Source organism: Triticum dicoccoides, chromosome 2A, assembly GCF_002162155.2.
Source record: "Triticum dicoccoides isolate Atlit2015 ecotype Zavitan chromosome 2A, WEW_v2.0, whole genome shotgun sequence".
Lineage (NCBI taxonomy): Eukaryota > Viridiplantae > Streptophyta > Magnoliopsida > Poales > Poaceae > Triticum > Triticum dicoccoides.
The window spans coordinates 209324188-209335229 of record NC_041382.1 but is presented as its reverse complement, the minus strand read 5'-3'; positions in this window follow the sequence as shown (position 1 = coordinate 209335229).

The window sequence follows — 11042 nt, the reverse complement described above, 5'->3', positions numbered from 1 at the left end:
ATTTGACCTATGAGGAGAAACCAGTCAAGATTCTCGAGTTTGCCAGCCGAGTTACTCGTAGCAAGGTTATCAAGTTTTGCAAAGTTTAGTGGAGCCACCACACGGAGGATGAAGCCACCTGGGAGCGAGAGGGAGATTTGCTCAAGGACCACCCTCACCTATTTTCTAGCCAACCCGAATCTCGAGGGTGAGATTCATCTTAAGGGGGGTAGGTTTGTAACATCCCAAATTTTCAATTTGGAATGTTATACATTAGGACGTCATGCATATCATATTTTAATTTGCTTTTGGTTTCGATCCTAGAAAATCCTAAGCAACTCAAGGACCCACGGAGAGAGTTGGGGATTTTGTTATTTACATATTTGAGTTTTCTCAAATTATGTAAACAGGATCATTTGATTTTATTTATTTTATCCTCAATTATTTCTATTACAAAAATATGAGAGCGAGAATAAAATGACTTTCCCAAAATATAGAAATATTGAAGATTTAATACAAAAATCAAATAAGTTTTATTTCGGAGTTTTTCGGTATTTTATTTGAATTTAGGAAAAATGCGCGTTTTCAAAGTTGTAGTTTGGGCCCAGATAAATGTTCACTTTATCAGGCTTGATTTTAGGAACCCGGCAAAATTTATTTCGTGATTTTTGGAGTCCGTTTAGTATTTCTTTTTATTTTTCTTCCGAGCGGATTATAAAAAAAACGCGTAACCGACTTCGGGCAGTAACCGGCCAGGAGACCGCCGGCCGGGCCTTTAAATAGCGCGCGAGGCCGGCCCGAGAGGAGAGCAGCCGCCAGCCCCGGAAACCCTAACCCTAATCCGCCCCGCCGCCGCCTCTAGCCGCCGCCGCCGCCCGCCGAAGTTGCGCGCATTTCGAGGTTCGCCGCCGCCTCGTTTTTCGTGCTGTTTTTTTTTTAAATTCTGTTCGTCGTTTTTTCTTTTTTCGTCGGATTTTCCGCGGTTATTTTCTGATCGCGATTTCTGATCCGATTTTCGTTTTAGTATAACTTTTCGCTCGTTTGTCGGAATCAGGCGATTCAAGCGCCTGGAGTTTCGTCTCGAAACCCTCTTTCCGAATAATCAACTTAAACAAGTTTTTGCTACTGTAAAATTTGCCCTAGATCCGGATTACTAGAACGAAGTTGTTTTCTTTCGCCATTTGTTTTCTTTTGCTTCGTTCGATTTGATTCTTTTTGCCAACCAGGGTTCTTAAGTTGAACTTTCTGGTTAGATCTTCTATTTGAGTTTTACCTGTGCCTTAGATGAATACTTATTGTATGCTTGTTGTTTGTCTGCGATAGAATACCCGGAGTGCGCCGCTTGTTACTTCGAATCTCTAGGTTTCGCGGATCATCAGCAAGGCAAGTAACACTTTGATCATACCTTTTCTACAACCCAGTTTTATTGCATTAGATCAATCCTCACACATTGCATGGTTAGGATCTAATTAAACTGTGGGATGGGAAGTAGATGAGGTAGTACCTATTACCTGTTTCTTATCAATCCTTTGGGAGTTACTTCTACGTTTGCTTATTATGCCATGCTATTCTAGTAGACGTGGATTGGGTGAGTGATATCCATGACAGATGTGAGATTGTTAATTAATGGTTTATCTAAGGTGGCAACCTAACACACATCTGGGTGGATTGAGGCACCTGGGGTTACCAGGACTTGCCTGTTTTTCTTTGGACCGCCACCCAGGCTCAAAGGGATCATGAGATTATTCATACTAGAAACTTCCGTGTGCAGCCACAAGCCAATATGGGCTCTGGCATAGTTGACTAAGTTGTGCGAACTCTTACAGTGGTAGACTAGCAGATATAGGGGAAAGTAGGTGTACCGGTCTACCCGTCATAAGGTGCTAGCGCTTCTGAAAGACTGTGTCTCGGTCATCCGTTTCTCAAACACCATGTAGTGCGAGAAATCCAACGGAGACGATCGAGTCTTGTGGGGAAAAGTGCGCAAACCTCTGCAGAGTGTAATAACTAATCATGATTAGCCGTGTCCCCGGTTATGGACATCTTGAGTATCTAGTACCCGGATTTTCATGTGAATCTCAACATGTTACTCTAAATTAATTTTGATGGGTTTTAATGATGTTACTTAATTGGGATTGAGAATGCTGTCAACCATTCTCAATGTTTAACAACCACCATGATAGTAATTAATCTATTCCTTTGAAGTAGGGAAAAATTGGCTTTACGCAAAAACAGTAACCATAGAGCTTTCCACTAGCCAAATATGCATATAGTATAGCTGTTGCATTCCATTACTCTCTATGTGTTACCTTGCCAGCATATTCCATGTGCTGACCCGTTTTCGGGCTGCAACGTTAATGTTGCTGACTTTTCATACGACGATTAAGGAGTTTTTAGGTCGTGGTTCTATACTCAGTGATGCCGTTGGAGTTGATGGACTCACTTACCTTCCAAGCCTTCCCTGTTATTGTTATTAGATGGCCTTAAGCCATATTTATTGTAATAAGTTCTCTTTTGAGACACTCAATGTAATAAGTGTGTGATTGCTACTCTGCTATAAATCCTCCGAGTACTGTGTGGTGTCAGCATTACTGATCCAGGGATGACACCGGAGCACAGAGATCAGACTGTTTGAGGTCTGGTCGCTACAGCCATGAGAGTCCACCATATCTACCTATGGATTGAGTAAGATCCATCAAGTAAGTTTTCATCGCTGCAAGCAATAAGAATTGCCCTCTAAATATGTATGACTTATTAGTGTGGAGAAAATAAGCTTTATACGATCTTGTGATGTGGAAGAAATAAAAGCGACGGACTGCATAATAAAGGTCCATATCACAAGTGGCAATATAAAGTGACGTTCTTTTGCATTAAGATTTCGTGCATCCAACCATAAAAGCACATGACAACCTCTGCTTCCCTCTGCGAAGGGCCTATCTTTTATTCTTGTCTTATACTTCATGCAAAGAGTCATGGTGATATTCACCTTTCCTTTTTACATTTTATCCTTTGGCAAGCACAATGGGTTGGAAGGATCCTGATATATACGGCTAATTGGATGTGGGTTTTCATGAACAATTATTGTAGACATTACCCTTGAGGTAAAAAGTTGGGAGGCAAAACTATAAGCCCCTGTCTTTCTCTGTGCCCGATTAAAACTTCATAACCATAAATATCGCGTGAGTGTTAGCAATTATGAAAGACTAAAAGATGGTTGAGTATGTGGACTTGCTGAGAAGCTCTTATATTGACTCTTTCCTATGTTATGATAAATTGCAATTGCTTCAATGACTGAGATTATAGTTTGTTAGTTTTCAATGAAGTTTCTGATTCATACTTGAGTATGTAATGAATTGTTACTTTAGCATGGGAGATCATATGACAATATATATACATATGTTGATGTTCTAAGAATGATCATGATGCCCTCATGTCCGTATTTTATTTTATCGACACCTCTATCTCTAAACATGTGGGCATATTTTTCGATATCGGCTTCCGCTTGAGGACAAGCAAGGTCTAAGCTTGGGGGATACCTAAGACAGCTTTTACCACAAGGTACGGCTATATGATTACACGGCCATGTCTTTTGGTTTGACTAACGCCCCTGTCTACTTTATGAGTATGATGAATAAGGTGTTCATGGAGTTCTTGGATAAGTTTTTTGTGGTGTTCATTGATGACATATTGGTGTACTCGAAGAATGAAGAAGAACACAAAGAACATTTGCGCTTAGTTCTTGAGAAGATCAGGGAACATCAATTATATGCCAAGTTCAGCCAATGTGAGTTTTGGTTGAAGGAAGTCAGATTTCTCGGACATGTTATATTAGGAGAAGGTATAGCGGTAGACCCTACGAAAGTTCAGTCTGTCACTGAATGGCTGGCACCCACCTCAGTTGGAGAGATACGCAGTTTTCTTGGACTCACAGGATACTATCGGAGAATCATTGAGAATTTCTCCAAGATTGCAAAGCCCATGACGGAGTTATTGAAGAAGGACACCAAATTCAAATGGACTAAAGAATGTGAGGCTAGTTTTTAGGAGTTGAAGAAACGTTTAGTTATAGCCCTAGTGCTAATCCTTCCGGATATACGCAAGGATTTCCAAGTATATTGCAATGCTTCTCGCCAGGGACTTGGAGGCGTACTTATGCAAGACGGAAGAGTTGTTTCATATGCCTCATGTCAGCTTCGACCTCATGAGTTGGATTATGCCACGCATGATTTGGAGTTAGCAGCCGTAGTACATGCGCTTAAGACCTGGAGAGATTTTCTTATTGGAAACCGTTGTGATGTATACACGGATCATAAGAGTTTGAAGTACATCTTCACACAGAAGGAGTTAAACCTCAGGCAGATGAGATGGTTGGAGCTCACAAAGGATTATGATATGAAGCTGCATTATCATCCAGGAAAGGCCAATGTTGTAGCGGACGCGTTGAGCCGCAAGAGTTATGCTAACACCCTATAACTGAAGGATTACCTCAGGAGTTAGCCGAAGATCTCAGGGAACTTCGAATGGAGATAGTTCTGAGAGGTTTTGTTGCATCGTTGGAAGTTCAGTCCATGTTGTTGGGAAAGATTCGAGAAGCCCATAAGACTGTAAGGAGATTGCGGAGATAAAGGAAAAGACGAATAAAGGAAAAGCCAAAGGTTTTCGTGAGTACGAGCACGAAACTCTATGGTTTGAGGAACGTATTTATGTGCCCAATGACCCAGAGATCAGGAAGTTAATACTTTAGGAAGCTCATGACTCACCATACTTAATTCACCCAGGAAACACCAAGATGTATTTGGATTTCAAGGAATGTTTTTGGTGGACAGGTATGAAGAAGGATATTGCCGAGTATGTAGTTGTATGTGATGTATGTCAGAGAGTTAAGGCAGAACACCAGAAGCCAGCAGGATTACTTCAGCCTTTGTCGATACCCGAATGGAAGTGGGATAAGCTTGGCATGGATTTCATCACCGGATTACCTAGGACACGATCAAGATATGACTCCATCTGGGTAGTAGTAGATCGCTTGACCAAAGTGCTCACTTTATCCCCCGTGAAAACCACTTATACGAGCGCGAAGTTGGCCAAGATATATATGACCAGGATCATATGTCTGCATGGAGTTCCGAGGACCATCGTATCAGATAGAGAAACACAGTTTACCTCGAAGTTTTGGAATCAATTACACCAGACTTTGGGTACCAGGCTAGAGTTCAGTATAGCCTTTCATCCACAGACAGATGGATAGACCGAGAGAGTCAACTAGATTCTGGAAGAGATGTTGAGAGCTTGTGCGCCAGATTATGGATCTAGTTGGGATGATAATTTGCCTTACGCAGAGTTCTCCTACAACAATAGCTACCATGCTAGTTTGAAGATGGCCTCTTTCGAAGCTTTGTATGGAAGGAGGTGCAGGACACCGTTGATGTGGGATGAAGTTGGAGACCAACAATTTTTCGGGCCAGATTTGATCAAAGAGTCTGAAGAGAAGGTCAAGTTGATCCATGATAGACTCAAGGTAGCTCAGTCTAGACAGAAGAGTTATGCACATACTAAACGCAAGAAGGTAACCTATGAAGTTGGAGACAGAGCATATCATCGTGTGTCACCACTTCGAGGAGTTAAACGATTTGGAGTCAAAGGAAAGTTAGCCCCACGATTTGTAGGACCATACCGAGTTTTGGAACGTATGGGAGAAGTTGCCTACAAATTGGAGTTACCCGAAGGTTTGTCAGGAGTTCATGATGTATTTCACATTTTACATTTGAAGAAATGCCATGCAGAGATGGCCGATGTTCCTTTGAGAGATATAGTGCCCCTGGAAGCAATTCAGTTGGAGAGTGACCTAACCTATGAGGAGAAACCTGTCAAGATTCTCGAGTTTTCCAGCCGAGTTACATGCAGCAAGGTCATCAAGTTTTGCAAAGTTCAGTGGAGCCACCATACCGAGGAAGAAGCCACTTGGGAGCGAGAAGAAGACCTACGGAAAGACCACCCACATCTATTTGCTATCCAACCCGAATCTCAAGGGCGAGATTAATCCTAAGGGGGTAGGTTTGTAACATCCCAATTTTCAATTTGGATGTTAATCATTAGGTCATCATATGCATCCATGATTTTTGCATTTTGAATTTGGTTTATTTGGACACTTTGATCTAAGAGACCTTAAGAAACTCAAGGACCATTTGAGAGAGTTGGAGGTTTTCATACAATTACATTTTTGAAATTTCAAAATTTGGTAATTTAGGTCAAGGTGATTTTATTTGAAGTTATTTTTCCAATTATTTCAAAATAAATAAAATAATGAGAGAAGATAATATGACTTCTTCAAAATAGAAAGGAAATAAGGGAAGTTTAATTTTGAATTAAAACATATTTTATTTGAATTTTTTTAGATTTTATTTGGTTAAATTAGGAAAATTGCATTTTAGCCCAGAAAAATGTCCACGTTTCCCTAAATATTAGGAGAGGACTGTGAAAATTATTTTTGGAATTTTAGGATTTTTATTTTATTTTATTTTGGATTTTTCTCTGTGGCGAAATTCTTTAAAAAAATTCTTCCTGGATCGAACTGGACCGAAGGCCCAGCCGGCCCAGCGCCTCGCCTCGCCCGTGACTGACTCCGGCAGGAGTTCGGCCGTCGCCCGCCGCCCGCCGCGAAGTCCGGTTCGGACTCCACCCTGCCGCCGCCTTTGCCCCTCCTCCAAGCCGCCCTCCCCGACCCCTTTATAAGCTCGGCTGACCGCCCCCTCTCCCCTCAAGCCGCCGGCTTAAGCCGCTGCAGCCGCTGCTCGCCACCGCAGCCGCTGTCGCGCCGCACCGCGCCGCCTCCCGCCTCCCTGCGACGACGCGCCGCCGCCTCGCCGTCGCCTTGCACCACCCCGCCACTGCCGCTGCCCTCGCCGGAGTGGTCACCGCCGCCGCTGTCTGTTTTTTCGGCGAACCGGTATAAACCGCTAACCTACCCTGGTTTTTATTTAGTTCAGTTTTATTTTATTAGATCGATTTATTTATTTGGTTAAGTTACTTAGTGAACGTTCGCCCGTTTGGTTCTGTTAACGAACGAATTCGTTCGTTAGTCTCAATTAGCGAATGTTCGTCCGATAGATTTTTATTTTTAGTTTAATTTTCAGCCAAGGACCTATCTGTAATTATTTTCATCGCAGTTTAGTCCCCGATCTTCAAACTCTCACTACTTTTTGCTCGTTTATCCAAATCAAATGAAACCAACGCCAAAATTTTCGTCTTGTTCCCCTCTGTCCAGATAAACAACTTGAACATGATTTTCAAAACTTAAAATTTGGTTACAAGCAAATTTGAATTTGAACTTTTGTTGATCATAGTTTGAGTTTCGTATCTCCGATTTAACTGATTCTTTTTGCAAATCGAAGTTCTTCACTTGAAATTTCTGTTTATATATATTTTCTTTTGGTTTTAACTTTGCACATTATTCTTGAGTGCTTATGTATGCTATTGTTTGTTCACGTTAGAGTTTCTGGAGTGCAAAGCGTGCTACTACGAATCTCTAGGGTTTTCCGACTGTCGGCAAGGCAAGTAACACTTTGATCATATCCCTTTATTACCCAGTTTTTATGCATTAGTTTCAACCCTCAAACATTGCATGAGTAGGTTTTGATAATTTGTGGTATTGGGAAGTAGTTGACGAGGTAGGAACCTATTATCTTATATCAAACCCCGGGTATTAAACGTTATGCTTGTACTGCTTTGCTATGCTTGTAGATGTGGATTGGTATGTGAGATTCATGAAAGATGGGAGGGTTATTATATAACTAAGGGAAACTTAAGGTGGCTACTTTAATACACATCTGGGTGGATTGATTGCGGGCACCTGGAGCAATCCAGTGTTGTCCTTGGATATCCCGGAGTAACCGTGTGATCACCCTATGGAATGCCACCCAGGCTCAAAGGGATCATAATGTTATTCATGCTCAGAAACTTTCGTGTGCAGCCGCAAGCCATTATGGGCTCTGTCATAGTTGAGTGAGTTGTGTGACCTCTTTCAGTGGTAGGCTAGCAGATGTAGGGGAAAGTAGGTGGTACTGTCTACCCAGAGTAAAGAGTTAATGCTTTAGAAAGACTATGTCTCGATCATCCGATCATGGATGTGGTCGAGTCTTGTGGGGAAAAGTGTGCAAACCTCTGCAAACTATATAAAGTAATCATGGTTAGCCGTGTCCCCGGTTATGGACATCTTGAGTATCTGGTATTTGAATTATTGATTGATCTCATCACTTTACTTAATGAATTTGTTGGGTTATTAATTACTATTTTGGGATTGAGTTGGAGGAACCTTCTCAATAATGACATAAACTTCGTATTTAAATAAAAGATATTCCTTTGTTGTAGGGAAAAAATTAGCTTTATGAAAATGATAACCGTGGAGACTCCACCAGACAAATATGCATGTTGTGATAGCTGTTATTTGTTCATTGCTCTATGGTGTTATCTTGCCAGCATATTCCATGTGCTGACCTACATGGCTGCAACGTGTCATGTTGCAGAATTTTCAAACGAACAGTAAGGTGCGATAGGTTGTTGTCATGCACTCAGTTTTGCCGTGGAGTTGGATGGACTCATTTATCTTCAAAGCTTTCGTAGTTATTTAGATGGCCTTCAGCCATATTATTGTAATAAGTACTCTTTATGAGACACTCGATGTAATAAGTGTGTGATTGAACTCTGTTATAAATACTCGAGTACTGTGTGTGTTAGCAATACCGTTCCAGGGATGACACTTAAGCATAGAGACTTCGATCCATTCAGGTCGGGTCGCTACAATAAGATGACTGGCTAACCGGGGTGGCATTGCAAAATTCACATATATGATGCCTGGCTAAACAAGATGGCATTGCATGATTCACATATACGATAAAGAAACTAAACAGATGGCATTCACACAAAGCATGTCTAAACTAAGCAGATGATATATTTGATGTATAAAGTAAGTAATGCAAGGCACCATATGCATGATATTACCAACATCAGCATGCCAAGTTAGAGCGAAGACCTCAGGGGGTAAATAGGAGTGGTCTTCTCCTTCTGAATCCCGCTCAGAACAGTTATCTTCCTCTTGATTACAATCCAAAATGGGTGGAGGGGGGCTGCCTTTGCACCCACCATGGAGCGACGTCTGCATGAAATTTTATTTCCATGCAAGACTCGTCTCTTTTGCTCTACATGTTCAGTTCCATTGTGTACAATAACTGACATGCATAGGAATAACACATAGTGAGAGTGCATGCACAAATCCAGAGTGATGGTAGCAAACTATGGATAGATCCAAAACCAATGATAGCAGACAGATAATAGCTTCAGTTAAAAATACCAATAATGGCTCCTTTAATGTTTGTTTGCACCCAACATGAAACTCATAGTAGACACCCGAGATTAACCAGATAGTAGACAGAAAGTACTGATTGATGCCCCAATATGTACCCCACAACCATTTAAAAACTCAAGTTTCAGCATTAGTTTGGACCTGACTCAGAGTCTAATAGGTGAACACGACGATAAAGTAGCATGCCATCATATTAAGCCATGCATAACGTAAGCAGACACGAAAGAGTGCGACCTCTCTTGCAGACCCGTGTAGTCCTCAAGGTCATCTGCTTAGTTGATGATGGTAATGCAGTTGTCGTGGCTGTCGGCGGCGGGGAAGAAGATCTAAGGTGGCGAAAGACATTCTAGAAAGCGGATCCCTATTGTCGTGAACCCTTCCGTCGTTGGAGCAGCTGAGCTGGGGTGGAACACAGCGCAGCAGGAGCAGGACAAACCACACAAGGTTTTCTTTGATACATATCTGTAACAGAAGTAATTGTGTAAGGGCTTATTTGAATTTGAGGATTCTAACAATGCAGGGATAGGAAATAGAAAGGAATAGGATAGGAATGCATGTGCAAAATAGAGAATTTAAAATCACAGGATTTCTGCCAATCTGGGTGTTTGGTTCACAAGAATTGGAAGATCACAGGATGCAAAGAAGCATGGTGAGATTAAGTCAAACTATAAGAAACTGTACGGTTATAATGCTATTATGCTACTATCTCTTAGTCTTGTGCTTCATGAATAGGAATTTGAAAAGGAGGACAAGTGGAAATTAAAATTTCTACGGTTTTTCTTTCAAGGAGACACTAAAGGAACAAATCCTACAGTTTTCCTTTGCTCCAGTTCCTTTGAACCAAATGCATGAATAGTAGTACCATAGGAAACTTTCGAATTCGTTTGTTTTTCCTTCACTTTTCCTTTCAAGCATTGGCGATTCTAGTAGGCAGGCTTGAGCAAGGAAAAGCCTACACTCAAAAAATGTTTTTGTGCTACTTCTACTACTTTGGACCCAGGCCACTGCCCTACTAGCTCAACTCCCAGGCCCATCGACAAATGCACATCTCAAACGCGTGGAGATAAATAATGATGGCATTCAAGAGAGTCCATCACGGATAGCTAAGTTTCCTGGTACGTCATTGCTTGTCATATAGTAGGATAAAATAATCATATTTCACGTTACTATGTGTGCTCAGCGGATAATATATATAACATGTAGAGTAAAAAAGAGATGCAACAAGTATACAACCTCTTTGGCGAAGCCATGTCGATCTCAGCGTGATTGGGTTGGTCAGTGAGGATGCTCCGGCTGACTTGGCTGTCGGAGGAGGGGAAGAAGATCTTAGGCGTCTGGAGATGGAACCCGGGTACTGCTTCGGTGTGATGGAGGGTTTCATCGTTGGAGCAGCTCCGGTGAGTTGTACGGCACCGAGGCTGAAGCAGGACAAGAGAGACAGCGTTAACCTGACTGGAATTCTAATAGCATCTACAATAGATGACGTAAAATACATAACCACAAAGTGCTAGATGTAAAATACATCAGCCGCTCATCTCTGAACTTAACTGTCGAAACTGAATTTAACTGTCGAAACTGAACTTAACAGTCGAAACTGAATTTTACTGTCAAAACTGAATGCACTAGTAGCAGAAAAGCAATAGCAGCAGCGCGTGCGAGAGCCGGGTCAGCTGGTCATGTAGCAGTTCATCTTCAACCTCCACCC